The sequence below is a fragment of the Carassius gibelio genome, chromosome B22 (assembly GCF_023724105.1).
Source record: "Carassius gibelio isolate Cgi1373 ecotype wild population from Czech Republic chromosome B22, carGib1.2-hapl.c, whole genome shotgun sequence".
NCBI classification, from domain to species: Eukaryota; Metazoa; Chordata; class Actinopteri; order Cypriniformes; family Cyprinidae; genus Carassius; species Carassius gibelio.
Genome location: NC_068417.1, coordinates 41,954,411 through 41,971,990, shown reverse-complemented (window position 1 = coordinate 41,971,990; position 17,580 = coordinate 41,954,411). Strand labels below are relative to the sequence as shown.

General features: G+C 40.3%; 34 non-coding genes and 1 pseudogene across 34 annotated transcripts; all 35 read right to left on the bottom strand.

The window, feature by feature from the left end:
• Positions 1 to 393: 393 nt before the first annotated feature.
• LOC128003113 (5S ribosomal RNA) lies at positions 394 to 512 on the bottom strand. The gene has a single exon (XR_008175845.1). It is a non-coding gene; the product is annotated as a 5S ribosomal RNA (ribosomal RNA).
• Positions 513 to 733: 221 nt separating this feature from the next.
• On the bottom strand, positions 734 to 852 carry LOC128000948 (5S ribosomal RNA). The gene has a single exon (XR_008173719.1). It is a non-coding gene; the product is annotated as a 5S ribosomal RNA (ribosomal RNA).
• Positions 853 to 1,218: 366 nt separating this feature from the next.
• Positions 1,219 to 1,337, bottom strand: LOC128005125 (5S ribosomal RNA). Its single transcript, XR_008177788.1, has one exon. It is a non-coding gene; the product is annotated as a 5S ribosomal RNA (ribosomal RNA).
• Positions 1,338 to 1,558: 221 nt separating this feature from the next.
• Positions 1,559 to 1,677, bottom strand: LOC127997774 (5S ribosomal RNA). The gene has a single exon (XR_008170633.1). It is a non-coding gene; the product is annotated as a 5S ribosomal RNA (ribosomal RNA).
• Positions 1,678 to 2,044: 367 nt separating this feature from the next.
• On the bottom strand, positions 2,045 to 2,163 carry LOC127996728 (5S ribosomal RNA). Its single transcript, XR_008169620.1, has one exon. It is a non-coding gene; the product is annotated as a 5S ribosomal RNA (ribosomal RNA).
• A 219-nt stretch (positions 2,164 to 2,382) lies between these two features.
• Positions 2,383 to 2,501, bottom strand: LOC128002633 (5S ribosomal RNA). Its single transcript, XR_008175379.1, has one exon. It is a non-coding gene; the product is annotated as a 5S ribosomal RNA (ribosomal RNA).
• A 633-nt stretch (positions 2,502 to 3,134) lies between these two features.
• Positions 3,135 to 3,253, bottom strand: LOC128003112 (5S ribosomal RNA). The gene has a single exon (XR_008175844.1). It is a non-coding gene; the product is annotated as a 5S ribosomal RNA (ribosomal RNA).
• Positions 3,254 to 3,474: 221 nt separating this feature from the next.
• LOC127997773 (5S ribosomal RNA) lies at positions 3,475 to 3,593 on the bottom strand. The gene has a single exon (XR_008170632.1). It is a non-coding gene; the product is annotated as a 5S ribosomal RNA (ribosomal RNA).
• A 365-nt stretch (positions 3,594 to 3,958) lies between these two features.
• LOC128002752 (5S ribosomal RNA) lies at positions 3,959 to 4,077 on the bottom strand. The gene has a single exon (XR_008175492.1). It is a non-coding gene; the product is annotated as a 5S ribosomal RNA (ribosomal RNA).
• Positions 4,078 to 4,298: 221 nt separating this feature from the next.
• LOC127996727 (5S ribosomal RNA) lies at positions 4,299 to 4,417 on the bottom strand. The gene has a single exon (XR_008169619.1). It is a non-coding gene; the product is annotated as a 5S ribosomal RNA (ribosomal RNA).
• Positions 4,418 to 4,638: 221 nt separating this feature from the next.
• LOC128006720 (uncharacterized) lies at positions 4,639 to 4,747 on the bottom strand (annotated as a pseudogene).
• Positions 4,748 to 5,111: 364 nt separating this feature from the next.
• On the bottom strand, positions 5,112 to 5,230 carry LOC127995626 (5S ribosomal RNA). Its single transcript, XR_008168567.1, has one exon. It is a non-coding gene; the product is annotated as a 5S ribosomal RNA (ribosomal RNA).
• A 768-nt stretch (positions 5,231 to 5,998) lies between these two features.
• Positions 5,999 to 6,117, bottom strand: LOC127988775 (5S ribosomal RNA). The gene has a single exon (XR_008161931.1). It is a non-coding gene; the product is annotated as a 5S ribosomal RNA (ribosomal RNA).
• Positions 6,118 to 6,884: 767 nt separating this feature from the next.
• LOC127988773 (5S ribosomal RNA) lies at positions 6,885 to 7,003 on the bottom strand. Its single transcript, XR_008161930.1, has one exon. It is a non-coding gene; the product is annotated as a 5S ribosomal RNA (ribosomal RNA).
• Positions 7,004 to 7,770: 767 nt separating this feature from the next.
• Positions 7,771 to 7,889, bottom strand: LOC128004980 (5S ribosomal RNA). Its single transcript, XR_008177649.1, has one exon. It is a non-coding gene; the product is annotated as a 5S ribosomal RNA (ribosomal RNA).
• Positions 7,890 to 8,110: 221 nt separating this feature from the next.
• Positions 8,111 to 8,229, bottom strand: LOC127997772 (5S ribosomal RNA). Its single transcript, XR_008170631.1, has one exon. It is a non-coding gene; the product is annotated as a 5S ribosomal RNA (ribosomal RNA).
• Positions 8,230 to 8,595: 366 nt separating this feature from the next.
• LOC127996726 (5S ribosomal RNA) lies at positions 8,596 to 8,714 on the bottom strand. The gene has a single exon (XR_008169618.1). It is a non-coding gene; the product is annotated as a 5S ribosomal RNA (ribosomal RNA).
• Positions 8,715 to 8,935: 221 nt separating this feature from the next.
• Positions 8,936 to 9,054, bottom strand: LOC127997771 (5S ribosomal RNA). The gene has a single exon (XR_008170630.1). It is a non-coding gene; the product is annotated as a 5S ribosomal RNA (ribosomal RNA).
• A 632-nt stretch (positions 9,055 to 9,686) lies between these two features.
• Positions 9,687 to 9,805, bottom strand: LOC128003826 (5S ribosomal RNA). The gene has a single exon (XR_008176540.1). It is a non-coding gene; the product is annotated as a 5S ribosomal RNA (ribosomal RNA).
• A 221-nt stretch (positions 9,806 to 10,026) lies between these two features.
• LOC127997770 (5S ribosomal RNA) lies at positions 10,027 to 10,145 on the bottom strand. Its single transcript, XR_008170629.1, has one exon. It is a non-coding gene; the product is annotated as a 5S ribosomal RNA (ribosomal RNA).
• Positions 10,146 to 10,514: 369 nt separating this feature from the next.
• Positions 10,515 to 10,633, bottom strand: LOC128002751 (5S ribosomal RNA). The gene has a single exon (XR_008175491.1). It is a non-coding gene; the product is annotated as a 5S ribosomal RNA (ribosomal RNA).
• A 221-nt stretch (positions 10,634 to 10,854) lies between these two features.
• On the bottom strand, positions 10,855 to 10,973 carry LOC127997769 (5S ribosomal RNA). The gene has a single exon (XR_008170628.1). It is a non-coding gene; the product is annotated as a 5S ribosomal RNA (ribosomal RNA).
• Positions 10,974 to 11,194: 221 nt separating this feature from the next.
• On the bottom strand, positions 11,195 to 11,313 carry LOC128002632 (5S ribosomal RNA). Its single transcript, XR_008175378.1, has one exon. It is a non-coding gene; the product is annotated as a 5S ribosomal RNA (ribosomal RNA).
• A 633-nt stretch (positions 11,314 to 11,946) lies between these two features.
• Positions 11,947 to 12,065, bottom strand: LOC128003111 (5S ribosomal RNA). The gene has a single exon (XR_008175843.1). It is a non-coding gene; the product is annotated as a 5S ribosomal RNA (ribosomal RNA).
• A 221-nt stretch (positions 12,066 to 12,286) lies between these two features.
• Positions 12,287 to 12,405, bottom strand: LOC128003485 (5S ribosomal RNA). The gene has a single exon (XR_008176208.1). It is a non-coding gene; the product is annotated as a 5S ribosomal RNA (ribosomal RNA).
• Positions 12,406 to 12,771: 366 nt separating this feature from the next.
• Positions 12,772 to 12,890, bottom strand: LOC128002750 (5S ribosomal RNA). Its single transcript, XR_008175490.1, has one exon. It is a non-coding gene; the product is annotated as a 5S ribosomal RNA (ribosomal RNA).
• Positions 12,891 to 13,257: 367 nt separating this feature from the next.
• Positions 13,258 to 13,376, bottom strand: LOC128004462 (5S ribosomal RNA). Its single transcript, XR_008177151.1, has one exon. It is a non-coding gene; the product is annotated as a 5S ribosomal RNA (ribosomal RNA).
• A 221-nt stretch (positions 13,377 to 13,597) lies between these two features.
• On the bottom strand, positions 13,598 to 13,716 carry LOC128001430 (5S ribosomal RNA). The gene has a single exon (XR_008174198.1). It is a non-coding gene; the product is annotated as a 5S ribosomal RNA (ribosomal RNA).
• Positions 13,717 to 14,347: 631 nt separating this feature from the next.
• Positions 14,348 to 14,466, bottom strand: LOC128003110 (5S ribosomal RNA). Its single transcript, XR_008175842.1, has one exon. It is a non-coding gene; the product is annotated as a 5S ribosomal RNA (ribosomal RNA).
• A 221-nt stretch (positions 14,467 to 14,687) lies between these two features.
• On the bottom strand, positions 14,688 to 14,806 carry LOC128003354 (5S ribosomal RNA). The gene has a single exon (XR_008176079.1). It is a non-coding gene; the product is annotated as a 5S ribosomal RNA (ribosomal RNA).
• A 366-nt stretch (positions 14,807 to 15,172) lies between these two features.
• LOC128005124 (5S ribosomal RNA) lies at positions 15,173 to 15,291 on the bottom strand. Its single transcript, XR_008177787.1, has one exon. It is a non-coding gene; the product is annotated as a 5S ribosomal RNA (ribosomal RNA).
• A 221-nt stretch (positions 15,292 to 15,512) lies between these two features.
• LOC127996725 (5S ribosomal RNA) lies at positions 15,513 to 15,631 on the bottom strand. Its single transcript, XR_008169617.1, has one exon. It is a non-coding gene; the product is annotated as a 5S ribosomal RNA (ribosomal RNA).
• A 221-nt stretch (positions 15,632 to 15,852) lies between these two features.
• On the bottom strand, positions 15,853 to 15,971 carry LOC128003183 (5S ribosomal RNA). Its single transcript, XR_008175911.1, has one exon. It is a non-coding gene; the product is annotated as a 5S ribosomal RNA (ribosomal RNA).
• Positions 15,972 to 16,603: 632 nt separating this feature from the next.
• On the bottom strand, positions 16,604 to 16,722 carry LOC127997656 (5S ribosomal RNA). Its single transcript, XR_008170519.1, has one exon. It is a non-coding gene; the product is annotated as a 5S ribosomal RNA (ribosomal RNA).
• Positions 16,723 to 16,943: 221 nt separating this feature from the next.
• Positions 16,944 to 17,062, bottom strand: LOC127997768 (5S ribosomal RNA). The gene has a single exon (XR_008170627.1). It is a non-coding gene; the product is annotated as a 5S ribosomal RNA (ribosomal RNA).
• Between the last annotated feature and the right edge of the window lie 518 nt (positions 17,063 to 17,580).

Genomic DNA, 17,580 nt, shown 5'->3' with positions numbered 1-17,580 from the left:
ACCTGGTATTCCCAGGCTGTCTCCCATCCATGTACTAACCAGGCCCAAACCTGCAAATATTCAGAGATCGGGCATTGACTTTTTTTTTGGCAAAATTATTATATACTAAGTGAAAAATGTCCAAAAAGCTTACAGCACCTGGTATTCAATCAATCAATCAATCACCTTTATTTATATAGTGCTTTAAACAAAATACATTGCGTCAAAGCACTGAACAACATTCATTAGGAAAACAGTGTCTCAATAATGCAAAATTATAATTAAAGGCAGTATATTCCCAGGCAGTCTCCCATCCATGTACTAAACAGGCCCAAACCTGCTAATATTCAGAGATCAGGCACTGACTCTATTTTTTGGCAAAATTATTATATACTAAGTGAAAAATGTCCAAAAAGCTTACAGCACCTGGAATTCCCAGGCGGTCTCCCATCCAAGTACTAACCAGGCCCAAACCTGCTTAGCTTCCGAGATCAGACAAGATCGGACATAGCCAGGTTGGTATGGCCGTAAGCGAAGTCTGCTGCAAAGAGAGGGCTATTTAAAGACCAGCCAATCTTATCGCCAGTACATTATATAAGTAGGAAAGAAAACCCAAAAGCTTAAAGCACCTGGTATTCCCAGGCAGTCTCTCATAAAAGTACTAACCAGACCTAAACCTGCTAAGATTCAGAGATCGGGCATTGACTCTATTTTTTGGCAAAATTATTAAAAACTAAGAGAAAAATGTCCAAAAAGCTTACAACACCTGGTATTCCCAGGCGGTCTCCCATCCAAGTACTAACCAGGCCCAAACCTGCTTAGCTTCAGAGATCAGACGAGATCAGGCATAGCCAGGTTGGTATGGCCGTAAGCGAAGACTGCTGCAAAGAGAGGGCTATTTAAAGACCAGCCAATCTAATCGCCAGTACATTATATAAGTAGGAAAGAAAACCCAAAAGCTAAAAGCACCTGGTATTCCTAGGCAGTCTCTCATCAAAGTACTAACCAGACCTAAACCTGCTAAGATTCAGAGATCGGGCATTGAATCTTTTTTTTTTTTTTTAATGAAAGATTATTATATAATTCGTGAAATTTTCCAAAAAGATTAAAGCACCTGGTATTCCCAGGCAGTCTCCCATCCATGTACTAACCAGGCCCAAACCTGCTAATATTCAGAGATCGGGCATTGACTATATTTTTTGGCAAAATTATTATATACTAAGTGAAAAATGTCCAAAAAGCTTACAGCACCTGGTATACCCAGGCGGGCTCCCATCCAAGTACTAACCAGGCCCAAACCTGCTTAGCTTCCGAGATCAGACGAGATCGGCCATAGCCAGGTTGGTATGGCCGTAAGCGAAGTCTGCTGCAAAGAGAGGGCTATTTAAAGACCAGCCAATCTTATCGCCAGTACATTATATAAGTAGGAAAGAAAACCCAAAAGCTTAAAGCACCTGGTATTCCTAGGCAGTCTCTCATAAAAGTACTAACCAGACCTAAACCTGCTAAGATTCAGAGATCGGGCATTGACTCTATTTTTTGGCAAAATTATTAAAAACTAAGAGAAAAATGTCCAAAAAGCTTACAGCACCTGGTATTCCCAGGCGGTCTCCCATCCAAGTACTAACCAGGCCCAAACCTGCTTAGCTTCAGAGATCAGACGAGATCAGGCATAGCCAGGTTGGTATGGCCGTAAGCGAAGACTGCTGCAAAGAGAGGGCTATTTAAAGACCAGCCAATCTAATCGCCAGTACATTATATAAGTAGGAAAGAAAACCCAAAAGCTAAAAGCACCTGGTATTCCTAGGCAGTCTCTCATCAAAGTACTAACCAGACCTAAACCTGCTAAGATTCAGAGATCGGGCATTGAATCTTTTTTTTTTTTTTTTAATGAAAGATTATTATATAATTCGTGAAATTTTCCAAAAAGATTAAAGCACCTGGTATTCCCAGGCAGTCTCCCATCCATGTACTAACCAGGCCCAAACCTGCTAATATTCAGAGATCGGGCATTGACTCTATTTTTTGGCAAAATTATTAAAAACTAAGAGAAAAATGTCCAAAAAGCTTACAGCACCTGGTATTCCCAGGCGGTCTCCCATCCAAGTACTAACCAGGCCCAAACCTGCTTAGCTTCCGAGATCAGACGAGATCGGACATAGCCAGGTTGGTATGGCCGTAAGCGAAGTCTGCTGCAAAGAGAGGGCTATTTAAAGACCAGCCAATCTTATCGCCAGTACATTATATAAGTAGGAAAGAAAACCCAAAAGCTTAAAGCACCTGGTATTCCTAGGCAGTCTCTCATAAAAGTACTAACCAGACCTAAACCTGCTAAGATTCAGAGATCGGGCATTGACTATTTTTTGGCAAAATTATTAAAAACTAAGAGAAAAATGTCCAAAAAGTTTACAGCACCTGGTATTCCCAGGCGGTCTCCCATCCAAGTACTAACCAGGCCCAAACCTGCTTAGCTTCAGAGATCAGACGAGATCAGGCATAGCCAGGTTGGTATGGCCGTAAGCGAAGACTGCTGCAAAGAGAGGGCTATTTAAAGACCAGCCAATCTAATCGCCAGTACATTATATAAGTAGGAAAGAAAACCCAAAAGCTAAAAGCACCTGGTATTCCTAGGCAGTCTCTCATCAAAGTACTAACCAGACCTAAACCTGCTAAGATTCAGAGATCGGGCATTGAATCTTTTTTTTTTTTTTTAATGAAAGATTATTATATAATTCGTGAAATTTTCCAAAAAGATTAAAGCACCTGGTATTCCCAGGCAGTCTCCCATCCATGTACTAACCAGGCCCAAACCTGCTAATATTCAGAGATCGGGCATTGACTCTATTTTTTGGCAAAATTATTATATACTAAGTGAAAAATGTCCAAAAAGCTTACAGCACCTGGTATTCAATCAATCAATCAATCACCTTTATTTATATAGTGCTTTAAACAAAATACATTGCGTCAAAGCACTGAACAACATTCATTAGGAAAACAGTGTCTCAATAATGCAAAATTATAATTAAAGGCAGTATATTCCCAGGCAGTCTCCCATCCATGTACTAAACAGGCCCAAACCTGCTAATATTCAGAGATCAGGCACTGACTCTATTTTTTGGCAAAATTATTATATACTAAGTGAAAAATGTCCAAAAAGCTTACAGCACCTGGAATTCCCAGGCGGTCTCCCATCCAAGTACTAACCAGGCCCAAACCTGCTTAGCTTCCGAGATCAGACAAGATCGGACATAGCCAGGTTGGTATGGCCGTAAGCAAAGTCTGCTGCAAAGAGAGGGGTATTTAAAGACCAGCCAATCTTATCGCCAGTACATTATATAAGTAGGAAAGAAAACCCAAAAGCTTAAAGCACCTGGTATTCCTAGGCAGTCTCTCATAAAAGTACTAACCAGACCTAAACCTGCTAAGATTCAGAGATCGGGCATTGACTCTATTTTTTGGCAAAATTATTAAAAACTAAGAGAAAAATGTCCAAAAAGCTTACAGCACCTGGTATTCCCAGGCGGTCTCCCATCCAAGTACTAACCAGGCCCAAACCTGCTTAGCTTCAGAGATCAGACGAGATCAGGCATAGCCAGGTTGGTATGGCCGTAAGCGAAGACTGCTGCAAAGAGAGGGCTATTTAAAGACCAGCCAATCTAATCGCCAGTACATTATATAAGTAGGAAAGAAAACCCAAAAGCTAAAAGCACCTGGTATTCCTAGGCAGTCTCTCATCAAAGTACTAACCAGACCTAAACCTGCTAAGATTCAGAGATCGGGCATTGAATCTTTTTTTTTTTTTTAATGAAAGATTATTATATAATTCGTGAAATTTTCCAAAAAGATTAAAGCACCTGGTATTCCCAGGCAGTCTCCCATCCATGTACTAACCAGGCCCAAACCTGCTAATATTCAGAGATCGGGCATTGACTCTATTTTTTGGCAAAATTATTATATACTAAGTGAAAAATGTCCAAAAAGCTTACAGCACCTGGTATACCCAGGCGGGCTCCCATCCAAGTACTAACCAGGCCCAAACCTGCTTAGCTTCCGAGATCAGACGAGATCGGGCATAGCCAGGTTGGTATGGCCGTAAGCAAAGTCTGCTGCAAAGAGAGGGCTATTTAAAGAACAGCCAATCTTATCGCCAGTGCATTATATAAGTAGGAAAGAAAACCCAAAAGCTTAAAGCACCTGGTATTCCTAGGCAGTCTCTCATAAAAGTACTAACCAGACCCAAACCTGCTAAGATTCAGAGATCGGGCATTGACTCTATTTTTTGGCAAAATTATTAAAAACTAAGTGAAAAATGTCCAAAAAGCTTACAGCACCTGGTATTCCCAGGCGGTCTCCCATCCAAGTACTAACCAGGCCCAAACCTGCTTAGCTTCCGAGATCAGACGAGATCGGACATAGCCAGGTTGGTATGGCCGTAAGCGAAGTCTGCTGCAAAGAGAGGGCTATTTAAAGACCAGCCAATCTTATCGCCAGTACATTATATAAGTAGGAAAGAAAACCCAAAAGCTTAAAGCACCTGGTATTCCTAGGCAGTCTCTCATAAAAGTACTAACCAGACCTAAACCTGCTAAGATTCAGAGATCGGGCATTGACTCTATTTTTTTGCAAAATTATTAAAAACTAAGAGAAAAATGTCCAAAAAGCTTACAGCACCTGGTATTCCCAGGCGGTCTCCCATCCAAGTACTAACCAGGCCCAAACCTGCTTAGCTTCAGAGATCAGGCATAGCCAGGTTGGTATGGCCGTAAGCGAAGACTGCTGCAAAGAGAGGGCTATTTAAAGACCAGCCAATCTAATCGCCAGTACATTATATAAGTAGGAAAGAAAACCCAAAAGCTAAAAGCACCTGGTATTCCTAGGCAGTCTCTCATCAAAGTACTAACCAGACCTAAACCTGCTAAGATTCAGAGATCAGGCATTGAATCTTTTTTTTTTTTTAATGAAAGATTATTATATAATTCGTGAAATTTTCCAAAAAGATTAAAGCACCTGGTATTCCCAGGCAGTCTCCCATCCATGTACTAACCAGGCCCAAACCTGCAAATATTCAGAGATCGGGCATTGACTCTATTTTTTGGCAAAATTATTATATACTAAGTGAAAAATGTCCAAAAAGCTTACAGCACCTGGTATTCCCAGGCGGTCTCCCATCCAAGTACTAACCAGGCCCAAACCTGCTTAGCTTCCGAGATCAGACGAGATCGGGCATAGCCAGGTTGGTATGGCCGTAAGCGAAGTCTGCTGCAAAGAGAGGGCTATTTAAAGAACAGCCAATCTTATCGCCAGTACATTATATAAGTAGTAAAGAAAACCCAAAAGCTTAAAGCACCTGGTATTCCTAGGCAGTCTCTAATAAAAAAACTAACCAGACCTAAACCTGCTAAGATTCAGAGATCGGGCATTGACTCTATTTTTTGGCAAAATTATTATAAACTAAGTGAAAAATGTCCAAAAAGTTTACAGCACCTGGTATTCCCAGGCGGTCTCCCATCCAAGTACTAACCAGGCCCAAACCTGCTAAGATTCAGAGATCGGGCATTGACTCTTTTTTTTTTTTTTAATGAAAGATTATTATATAATTCGTGAAATTTTCCAAAAAGATTAAAGCACCTGGTATTCCCAGGCTGTCTCCCATCCATGTACTAACCAGGCCCAAACCTGCAAATATTCAGAGATCGGGCATTGACTTTTTTTTTGGCAAAATTATTATATACTAAGTGAAAAATGTCCAAAAAGCTTACAGCACCTGGTATTCAATCAATCAATCAATCACCTTTATTTATATAGTGCTTTAAACAAAATACATTGCGTCAAAGCACTGAACAACATTCATTAGGAAAACAGTGTCTCAATAATGCAAAATTATAATTAAAGGCAGTATATTCCCAGGCAGTCTCCCATCCATGTACTAAACAGGCCCAAACCTGCTAATATTCAGAGATCAGGCACTGACTCTATTTTTTGGCAAAATTATTATATACTAAGTGAAAAATGTCCAAAAAGCTTACAGCACCTGGAATTCCCAGGCGGTCTCCCATCCAAGTACTAACCAGGCCCAAACCTGCTTAGCTTCCGAGATCAGACGAGATCGGGCATAGCCAGGTTGGTATGGCCGTAAGCGAAGTCTGCTGCAAAGAGAGGGCTATTTAAAGAACAGCCAATCTTATCGCCAGTACATTATATAAGTAGTAAAGAAAACCCAAAAGCTTAAAGCACCTGGTATTCCTAGGCAGTCTCTAATAAAAAAACTAACCAGACCTAAACCTGCTAAGATTCAGAGATCGGGCATTGACTCTATTTTTTGGCAAAATTATTATAAACTAAGTGAAAAATGTCCAAAAAGTTTACAGCACCTGGTATTCCCAGGCGGTCTCCCATCCAAGTACTAACCAGGCCCAAACCTGCTAAGATTCAGAGATCGGGCATTGACTCTTTTTTTTTTTTTAATGAAAGATTATTATATAATTCGTGAAATTTTCCAAAAAGATTAAAGCACCTGGTATTCCCAGGCTGTCTCCCATCCATGTACTAACCAGGCCCAAACCTGCAAATATTCAGAGATCGGGCATTGACTTTTTTTTTGGCAAAATTATTATATACTAAGTGAAAAATGTCCAAAAAGCTTACAGCACCTGGTATTCAATCAATCAATCAATCACCTTTATTTATATAGTGCTTTAAACAAAATACATTGCGTCAAAGCACTGAACAACATTCATTAGGAAAACAGTGTCTCAATAATGCAAAATTATAATTAAAGGCAGTATATTCCCAGGCAGTCTCCCATCCATGTACTAAACAGGCCCAAACCTGCTAATATTCAGAGATCAGGCACTGACTCTATTTTTTGGCAAAATTATTATATACTAAGTGAAAAATGTCCAAAAAGCTTACAGCACCTGGAATTCCCAGGCGGTCTCCCATCCAAGTACTAACCAGGCCCAAACCTGCTTAGCTTCCGAGATCAGACGAGATCGGGCATAGCCAGGTTGGTATGGCCGTAAGCGAAGTCTGCTGCAAAGAGAGGGCTATTTAAAGAACAGCCAATCTTATCGCCAGTACATTATATAAGTAGTAAAGAAAACCCAAAAGCTTAAAGCACCTGGTATTCCTAGGCAGTCTCTAATAAAAAAACTAACCAGACCTAAACCTGCTAAGATTCAGAGATCGGGCATTGACTCTATTTTTTGGCAAAATTATTATAAACTAAGTGAAAAATGTCCAAAAAGTTTACAGCACCTGGTATTCCCAGGCGGTCTCCCATCCAAGTACTAACCAGGCCCAAACCTGCTAAGATTCAGAGATCGGGCATTGACTCTTTTTTTTTTTTTAATGAAAGATTATTATATAATTCGTGAAATTTTCCAAAAAGATTAAAGCACCTGGTATTCCCAGGCTGTCTCCCATCCATGTACTAACCAGGCCCAAACCTGCAAATATTCAGAGATCGGGCATTGACTTTTTTTTTGGCAAAATTATTATATACTAAGTGAAAAATGTCCAAAAAGCTTACAGCACCTGGTATTCAATCAATCAATCAATCACCTTTATTTATATAGTGCTTTAAACAAAATACATTGCGTCAAAGCACTGAACAACATTCATTAGGAAAACAGTGTCTCAATAATGCAAAATTATAATTAAAGGCAGTATATTCCCAGGCAGTCTCCCATCCATGTACTAAACAGGCCCAAACCTGCTAATATTCAGAGATCAGGCACTGACTCTATTTTTTGGCAAAATTATTATATACTAAGTGAAAAATGTCCAAAAAGCTTACAGCACCTGGAATTCCCAGGCGGTCTCCCATCCAAGTACTAACCAGGCCCAAACCTGCTTAGCTTCCGAGATCAGACAAGATCGGACATAGCCAGGTTGGTATGGTCGTAAGCGAAGTCTGCTGCAAAGAGAGGGGTATTTAAAGACCAGCCAATCTTATCGCCAGTACATTATATAAGTAGGAAAGAAAACCCAAAAGCTTAAAGCACCTGGTATTCCTAGGCAGTCTCTCATAAAAGTACTAACCAGACCTAAACCTGCTAAGATTCAGAGATCGGGCATTGACTCTATTTTTTGGCAAAATTATTAAAAACTAAGAGAAAAATGTCCAAAAAGCTTACAGCACCTGGTATTCCCAGGCGGTCTCCCATCCAAGTACTAACCAGGCCCAAACCTGCTTAGCTTCAGAGATCAGACGAGATCAGGCATAGCCAGGTTGGTATGGCCGTAAGCGAAGACTGCTGCAAAGAGAGGGCTATTTAAAGACCAGCCAATCTAATCGCCAGTACATTATATAAGTAGGAAAGAAAACCCAAAAGCTAAAAGCACCTGGTATTCCTAGGCAGTCTCTCATCAAAGTACTAACCAGACCTAAACCTGCTAAGATTCAGAGATCGGGCATTGAATCTTTTTTTTTTTTTTTAATGAAAGATTATTATATAATTCGTGAAATTTTCCAAAAAGATTAAAGCACCTGGTATTCCCAGGCAGTCTCCCATCCATGTACTAACCAGGCCCAAACCTGCTAATATTCAGAGATCGGGCATTGACTCTATTTTTTGGCAAAATTATTAAAAACTAAGTGAAAAATGTCCAAAAAGCTTACAGCACCTGGTATTCCCAGGCGGTCTCCCATCCAAGTACTAACCAGGCCCAAACCTGCTTAGCTTCCGAGATCAGACGAGATCGGACATAGCCAGGTTGGTATGGCCGTAAGCGAAGTCTGCTGCAAAGAGAGGGCTATTTAAAGACCAGCCAATCTTATCGCCAGTACATTATATAAGTAGGAAAGAAAACCCAAAAGCTTAAAGCACCTGGTATTCCTAGGCAGTCTCTCATAAAAGTACTAACCAGACCTAAACCTGCTAAGATTCAGAGATCGGGCATTGACTCTATTTTTTGGCAAAATTATTAAAAACTAAGAGAAAAATGTCCAAAAAGCTTACAGCACCTGGTATTCCCAGGCGGTCTCCCATCCAAGTACTAACCAGGCCCAAACCTGCTTAGCTTCAGAGATCAGACGAGATCAGGCATAGCCAGGTTGGTATGGCCGTAAGCGAAGACTGCTGCAAAGAGAGGGCTATTTAAAGACCAGCCAATCTAATCGCCAGTACATTATATAAGTAGGAAAGAAAACCCAAAAGCTAAAAGCACCTGGTATTCCTAGGCAGTCTCTCATCAAAGTACTAACCAGACCTAAACCTGCTAAGATTCAGAGATCAGGCATTGAATCTTTTTTTTTTTTTTAATGAAAGATTATTATATAATTCGTGAAATTTTCCAAAAAGATTAAAGCACCTGGTATTCCCAGGCAGTCTCCCATCCATGTACTAACCAGGCCCAAACCTGCTAATATTCAGAGATCGGGCATTGACTCTATTTTTTGGAAAAATTATTATATACTAAGTGAAAAATGTCCAAAAAGCTTACAGCACCTGGTATTCAATCAATCAATCAATCACCTTTATTTATATAGTGCTTTAAACAAAATACATTGCGTCAAAGCACTGAACAACATTCATTATGAAAACAGTGTCTCAATAATGCAAAATTATAATTAAAGGCAGTATATTCCCAGGCAGTCTCCCATCCATGTACTAAACAGGCCCAAACCTGCTAATATTCAGAGATCAGGCACTGACTCTATTTTTTGGCATAATTATTATATACTAAGTGAAAAATGTCCAAAAAGCTTACAGCACCTGGAATTCCCAGGCGGTCTCCCATCCAAGTACTAACCAGGCCCAAACCTGCTTAGCTTCCGAGATCAGACAAGATCGGACATAGCCAGGTTGGTATGGCCATAAGCGAAGTCTGCTGCAAAGAGAGGGGTATTTAAAGACCAGCCAATCTTATCGCCAGTACATTATATAAGTAGGAAAGAAAACCCAAAAGCTTAAAGCACCTGGTATTCCTAGGCAGTCTCTCATCAAAGTACTAACCAGACCTAAACCTGCTAAGATTCAGAGATCGGGCATTGACTCTATTTTTTGGCAAAATTATTAAAAACTAAGAGAAAAATGTCCAAAAAGCTTACAGCACCTGGTATTCCCAGGCGGTCTCCCATCCAAGTACTAACCAGGCCCAAACCTGCTTAGCTTCAGAGATCAGACGAGATCAGGCATAGCCAGGTTGGTATGGCCGTAAGCGAAGACTGCTGCAAAGAGAGGGCTATTTAAAGACCAGCCAATCTAATCGCCAGTACATTATATAAGTAGGAAAGAAAACCCAAAAGCTAAAAGCACCTGGTATTCCTAGGCAGTCTCTCATCAAAGTACTAACCAGACCTAAACCTGCTAAGATTCAGAGATCGGGCATTGAATCTTTTTTTTTTTTTTTTTTAATGAAAGATTATTATATAATTCGTGAAATTTTCCAAAAAGATTAAAGCACCTGGTATTCCCAGGCAGTCTCCCATCCATGTACTAACCAGGCCCAAACCTGCTAATATTCAGAGATCGGGCATTGACTCTATTTTTTGGCAAAATTATTATATACTAAGTGAAAAATGTCCAAAAAGCTTACAGCACCTGGTATACCCAGGCGGGCTCCCATCCAAGTACTAACCAGGCCCAAACCTGCTTAGCTTCCGAGATCAGACGAGATCGGGCATAGCCAGGTTGGTATGGCCGTAAGCGAAGTCTGCTGCAAAGAGAGGGCTATTTAAAGAACAGCCAATCTTATCGCCAGTACATTATATAAGTAGGAAAGAAAACCCAAAAGCTTAAAGCACCTGGTATTCCTAGGCAGTCTCTCATAAAAGTACTAACCAGACCTAAACCTGCTAAGATTCAGAGATCGGGCATTGACTCTATTTTTTGGCAAAATTATTAAAAACTAAGTGAAAAATGTCCAAAAAGCTTACAGCACCTGGTATTCCCAGGCGGTCTCCCATCCAAGTACTAACCAGGCCCAAACCTGCTTAGCTTCAGAGATCAGACGAGATCAGGCATAGCCAGGTTGGTATGGCCGTAAGCGAAGACTGCTGCAAAGAGAGGGCTATTTAAAGACCAGCCAATCTAATCGCCAGTACATTATATAAGTAGGAAAGAAAACCCAAAAGCTTAAAGCACCTGGTATTCCTAGGCAGTCTCTCATAAAAGTACTAACCAGACCTAAACCTGCTAAGATTCAGAGATCGGGCATTGACTCTATTTTTTGGCAAAATTATTAAAAACTAAGAGAAAAATGTCCAAAAAGTTTACAGCACCTGGTATTCCCAGGCGGTCTCCCATCCAAGTACTAACCAGGCCCAAACCTGCTTAGCTTCAGAGATCAGACGAGATCAGGCATAGCCAGGTTGGTATGGCCGTAAGCGAAGACTGCTGCAAAGAGAGGGCTATTTAAAGACCAGCCAATCTAATCGCCAGTACATTATATAAGTAGGAAAGAAAACCCAAAAGCTAAAAGCACCTGGTATTCCTAGGCAGTCTCTCATCAAAGTACTAACCAGACCTAAACCTGCTAAGATTCAGAGATCGGGCATTGAATCTTTTTTTTTTTTTTTTATGAAAGATTATTATATAATTCGTGAAATTTTCCAAAAAGATTAAAGCACCTGGTATTCCCAGGCAGTCTCCCATCCATGTACTAACCAGGCCCAAACCTGCTAATATTCAGAGATCGGGCATTGACTCTATTTTTTGGCAAAATTATTATATACTAAGTGAAAAATGTCCAAAAAGCTTACAGCACCTGGTATTCAATCAATCAATCAATCACCTTTATTTATATAGTGCTTTAAACAAAATACATTGCGTCAAAGCACTGAACAACATTCATTAGGAAAACAGTGTCTCAATGATGCAAAATTATAATTAAAGGCAGTATATTCCCAGGCAGTTTCCCATCCATGTACTAAACAGGCCCAAACCTGCTAATATTCAGAGATCAGGCACTGACTCTATTTTTTGGCAAAATTATTATATACTAAGTGAAAAATGTCCAAAAAGCTTACAGCACCTGGAATTCCCAGGCGGTCTCCCATCCAAGTACTAACCAGGCCCAAACCTGCTTAGCTTCCGAGATCAGACAAGATCGGACATAGCCAGGTTGGTATGGCCGTAAGCGAAGTCTTCTGCAAAGAGAGGGGTATTTAAAGACCAGCCAATCTTATCGCCAGTACATTATATAAGTAGGAAAGAAAACCCAAAAGCTTAAAGCACCTGGTATTCCTAGGCAGTCTCTCATAAAAGTACTAACCAGACCTAAACCTGCTAAGATTCAGAGATCGGGCATTGACTCTATTTTTTGGCAAAATTATTAAAAACTAAGAGAAAAATGTCCAAAAAGCTTACAGCACCTGGTATTCCCAGGCGGTCTCCCATCCAAGTACTAACCATGCCCAAACCTGCTTAGCTTCAGAGATCAGACGAGATCAGGCATAGCCAGGTTGGTATGGCCGTAAGCGAAGACTGCTGCAAAGAGAGGGCTATTTAAAGACCAGCCAATCTAATCGCCAGTACATTATATAAGTAGGAAAGAAAACCCAAAAGCTAAAAGCACCTGGTATTCCTAGGCAGTCTCTCATCAAAGTACTAACCAGACCTAAACCTGCTAAGATTCAGAGATCGGGCATTGAATCTTTTTTTTTTTGTTTAATGAAAGATTATTATATAATTCGTGAAATTTTCCAAAAAGATTAAAGCACCTGGTATTCCCAGGCAGTCTCCCATCCATGTACTAACCAGGCCCAAACCTGCTAATATTCAGAGATCGGGCATTGACTCTATTTTTTGGCAAAATTATTATATACTAAGTGAAAAATGTCCAAAAAGCTTACAGCACCTGGTATACCCAGGCGGGCTCCCATCCAAGTACTAACCAGGCCCAAACCTGCTTAGCTTCCGAGATCAGACGAGATCGGGCATAGCCAGGTTGGTATGGCCGTAAGCGAAGTCTGCTGCAAAGAGAGGGCTATTTAAAGAACAGCCAATCTTATCGCCAGTACATTATATAAGTAGGAAAGAAAACCCAAAAGCTTAAAGCACCTGGTATTCCTAGGCAGTCTCTCATCAAAGTACTAACCAGACCTAAACCTGCTAAGATTCAGAGATCGGGCATTGAATCTTTTTTTTTTTTTTTTAATGAAAGATTATTATATAATTCGTGAAATTTTCCAAAAAGATTAAAGCACCTGGTATTCCCAGGCAGTCTCCCATCCATGTACTAACCAGGCCCAAACCTGCTAATATTCAGAGATCGGGCATTGACTCTATTTTTTGGCAAAATTATTATATACTAAGTGAAAAATGTCCAAAAAGCTTACAGCACCTGGTATACCCAGGCGGGCTCCCATCCAAGTACTAACCAGGCCCAAACCTGCTTAGCTTCCGAGATCAGACGAGTTCGGGCATAGCCAGGTTGGTATGGCCGTAAGCGAAGTCTGCTGCAAAGAGAGGGCTATTTAAAGAACAGCCAATCTTATCGCCAGTACATTATATAAGTAGTAAAGAAAACCCAAAAGCTTAAAGCACCTGGTATTCCTAGGCAGTCTCTAATAAAAAAACTAACCAGACCTAAACCTGCTAAGATTCAGAGATCGGGCATTGACTCTATTTTTTGGCAAAATTATTATAAACTAAGTGAAAAATGTCCAAATAGTTTACAGCACCTGGTATTCCCAGGCGGTCTCCCATCCAAGTACTAACCAGGCCCAAACCTGCTTAGCTTCCGAGATCGGACAAGATCGGGCATAGCCAGGTTGGTATGGCCGTAAGCGAAATCTGTTGCAAAGAGAGGGCTATTTAAAGACCAGCCAATCTTATCGCCAGTACATTATATAAGTAGGAAAGGAAGCCCAAAAGCTTAAAGCACCTGGTATTCCTAGGCAGTCTCTCATCAAAGTACTAACCAGACCTAAACCTGCTAAGATTCAGAGATCGGGCATTGACTCTTTTTTTTTTTTTTAATGAAAGATTATTATATAATTCGTGAAATTTTCCAAAAAGATTAAAGCACCTGGTATTCCCAGGCTGTCTCCCATCCATGTACTAACCAGGCCCAAACCTGCAAATATTCAGAGATCGGGCATTGACTTTTTTTTTGGCAAAATTATTATATACTAAGTGAAAAATGTCCAAAAAGCTTACAGCACCTGGTATTCAATCAATCAATCAATCACCTTTATTTATATAGTGCTTTAAACAAAATACATTGCGTCAAAGCACTGAACAACATTCATTAGGAAAACAGTGTCTCAATAATGCAAAATTATAATTAAAGGCAGTATATTCCCAGGCAGTCTCCCATCCATGTACTAAACAGGCCCAAACCTGCTAATATTCAGAGATCAGGCACTGACTCTATTTTTTGGCAAAATTATTATATACTAAGTGAAAAATGTCCAAAAAGCTTACAGCACCTGGAATTCCCAGGCGGTCTCCCATCCAAGTACTAACCAGGCCCAAACCTGCTTAGCTTCCGAGATCAGACAAGATCGGACATAGCCAGGTTGGTATGGCCGTAAGCGAAGTCTGCTGCAAAGAGAGGGCTATTTAAAGACCAGCCAATCTTATCGCCAGTACATTATATAAGTAGGAAAGAAAACCCAAAAGCTTAAAGCACCTGGTATTCCCAGGCAGTCTCTCATAAAAGTACTAACCAGACCTAAACCTGCTAAGATTCAGAGATCGGGCATTGACTCTATTTTTTGGCAAAATTATTAAAAACTAAGAGAAAAATGTCCAAAAAGATTACAACACCTGGTATTCCCAGGCGGTCTCCCATCCAAGTACTAACCAGGCCCAAACCTGCTTAGCTTCAGAGATCAGACGAGATCAGGCATAGCCAGGTTGGTATGGCCGTAAGCGAAGACTGCTGCAAAGAGAGGGCTATTTAAAGACCAGCCAATCTAATCGCCAGTACATTATATAAGTAGGAAAGAAAACCCAAAAGCTAAAAGCACCTGGTATTCCTAGGCAGTCTCTCATCAAAGTACTAACCAGACCTAAACCTGCTAAGATTCAGAGATCGGGCATTGAATCTTTTTTTTTTTTTTTAATGAAAGATTATTATATAATTCGTGAAATTTTCCAAAAAGATTAAAGCACCTGGTATTCCCAGGCAGTCTCCCATCCATGTACTAACCAGGCCCAAACCTGCTAATATTCAGAGATCGGGCATTGACTATATTTTTTGGCAAAATTATTATATACTAAGTGAAAAATGTCCAAAAAGCTTACAGCACCTGGTATACCCAGGCGGGCTCCCATCCAAGTACTAACCAGGCCCAAACCTGCTTAGCTTCCGAGATCAGACGAGATCGGCCATAGCCAGGTTGGTATGGCCGTAAGCGAAGTCTGCTGCAAAGAGAGGGCTATTTAAAGAACAGCCAATCTTATCGCCAGTACATTATATAAGTAGGAAAGAAAACCCAAAAGCTTAAAGCACCTGGTATTCCTAGGCAGTCTCTCATAAAAGTACTAACCAGACCTAAACCTGCTAAGATTCAGAGATCGGGCATTGACTCTATTTTTTGGCAAAATTATTAAAAACTAAGTGAAAAATGTCCAAAAAGCTTACAGCACCTGGTATTCCCAGGCGGTCTCCCATCCAAGTACTAACCAGGCCCAAACCTGCTTAGCTTCCGAGATCAGACGAGATCGGACATAGCCAGGTTGGTATGGCCGTAAGCGAAGTCTGCTGCAAAGAGAGGGCTATTTAAAGACCAGCCAATCTTATCGCCAGTACATTATATAAGTAGGAAAGAAAACCCAAAAGCTTAAAGCACCTGGTATTCCTAGGCAGTCTCTCATAAAAGTACTAACCAGACCTAAACCTGCTAAGATTCAGAGATCGGGCATTGACTCTATTTTTTGGCAAAATTATTAAAAACTAAGAGAAAAATGTCCAAAAAGCTTACAGCACCTGGTATTCCCAGGCGGTCTCCCATCCAAGTACTAACCAGGCCCAAACCTGCTTAGCTTCAGAGATCAGACAAGATCAGGCATAGCCAGGTTGGTATGGCCGTAAGCGAAGACTGCTGCAAAGAGAGGGCTATTTAAAGGCCAGCCAATCTAATCGCCAGTACATTATATAAGTAGGAAAGAAAACCCAAAAGCTAAAAGCACCTGGTATTCCTAGGCAGTCTCTCATCAAAGTACTAACCAGACCTAAACCTGCTAAGATTCAGAGATCAGGCATTGAATCTTTTTTTTTTTTTTAATGAAAGATTATTATATAATTCGTGAAATTTTCCAAAAAGATTAAAGCACCTGGTATTCCCAGGCAGTCTCCCATCCATGTACTAACCAGGCCCAAACCTGCTAATATTCAGAGATCGGGCATTGACTCTATTTTTTGGAAAAATTATTATATACTAAGTGAAAAATGTCCAAAAAGCTTACAGCACCTGGTATTCAATCAATCAATCAATCACCTTTATTTATATAGTGCTTTAAACAAAATACATTGCGTCAAAGCACTGAACAACATTCATTAGGAAAACAGTGTCTCAATAATGCAAAATTATAATTAAAGGCAGTATATTCCCAGGCAGTCTCCCATCCATGTACTAAACAGGCCCAAACCTGCTAATATTCAGAGATCAGGCACTGACTCTATTTTTTGGCAAAATTATTATATACTAAGTGAAAAATGTCCAAAAAGCTTACAGCACCTGGAATTCCCAGGCGGTCTCCCATCCAAGTACTAACCAGGCCCAAACCTGCTTAGCTTCCGAGATCAGACGAGATCGGACATAGCCAGGTTGGTATGGCCGTAAGCGAAGTCTGCTGCAAAGAGAGGGCTATTTAAAGACCAGCCAATCTTATCGCCAGTACATTATATAAGTAGGAAAGAAAACCCAAAAGCTTAAAGCACCTGGTATTCCTAGGCAGTCTCTCATAAAAGTACTAACCAGACCTAAACCTGCTAAGATTCAGAGATCGGGCATTGACTCTATTTTTTGGCAAAATTATTAAAAACTAAGAGAAAAATGTCCAAAAAGCTTACAGCACCTGGTATTCCCAGGCGGTCTCCCATCCAAGTACTAACCAGGCCCAAACCTGCTTAGCTTCAGAGATCAGACGAGATCAGGCATAGCCAGGTTGGTATGGCCGTAAGCGAAGACTGCTGCAAAGAGAGGGCTATTTAAAGACCAGCCAATCTAATCGCCAGTACATTATATAAGTAGGAAAGAAAACCCAAAAGCTAAAAGCACCTGGTATTCCTAGGCAGTCTCTCATCAAAGTACTAACCAGACCTAAACCTGCTAAGATTCAGAGATCGGCATTGAATCTTTTTTTTTTTTTTTAATGAAAGATTATTATATAATTCGTGAAATTTTCCAAAAAGATTAAAGCACCTGGTATTCCCAGGCAGTCTCCCATCCATGTACTAACCAGGCCCAAACCTGTTAATATTCAGAGATCGGGCATTGACTCTATTTTTTGGCAAAATTATTATATACTAAGTGAAAAATGTCCAAAAAGCTTACAGCACCTGGTATTCAATCAATCAATCAATCACCTTTATTTATATAGTGCTTTAAACAAAATACATTGCGTCAAAGCACTGAACAACATTCATTAGGAAAACAGTGTCTCAATAATGCAAAATTATAATTAAAGGCAGTATATTCCC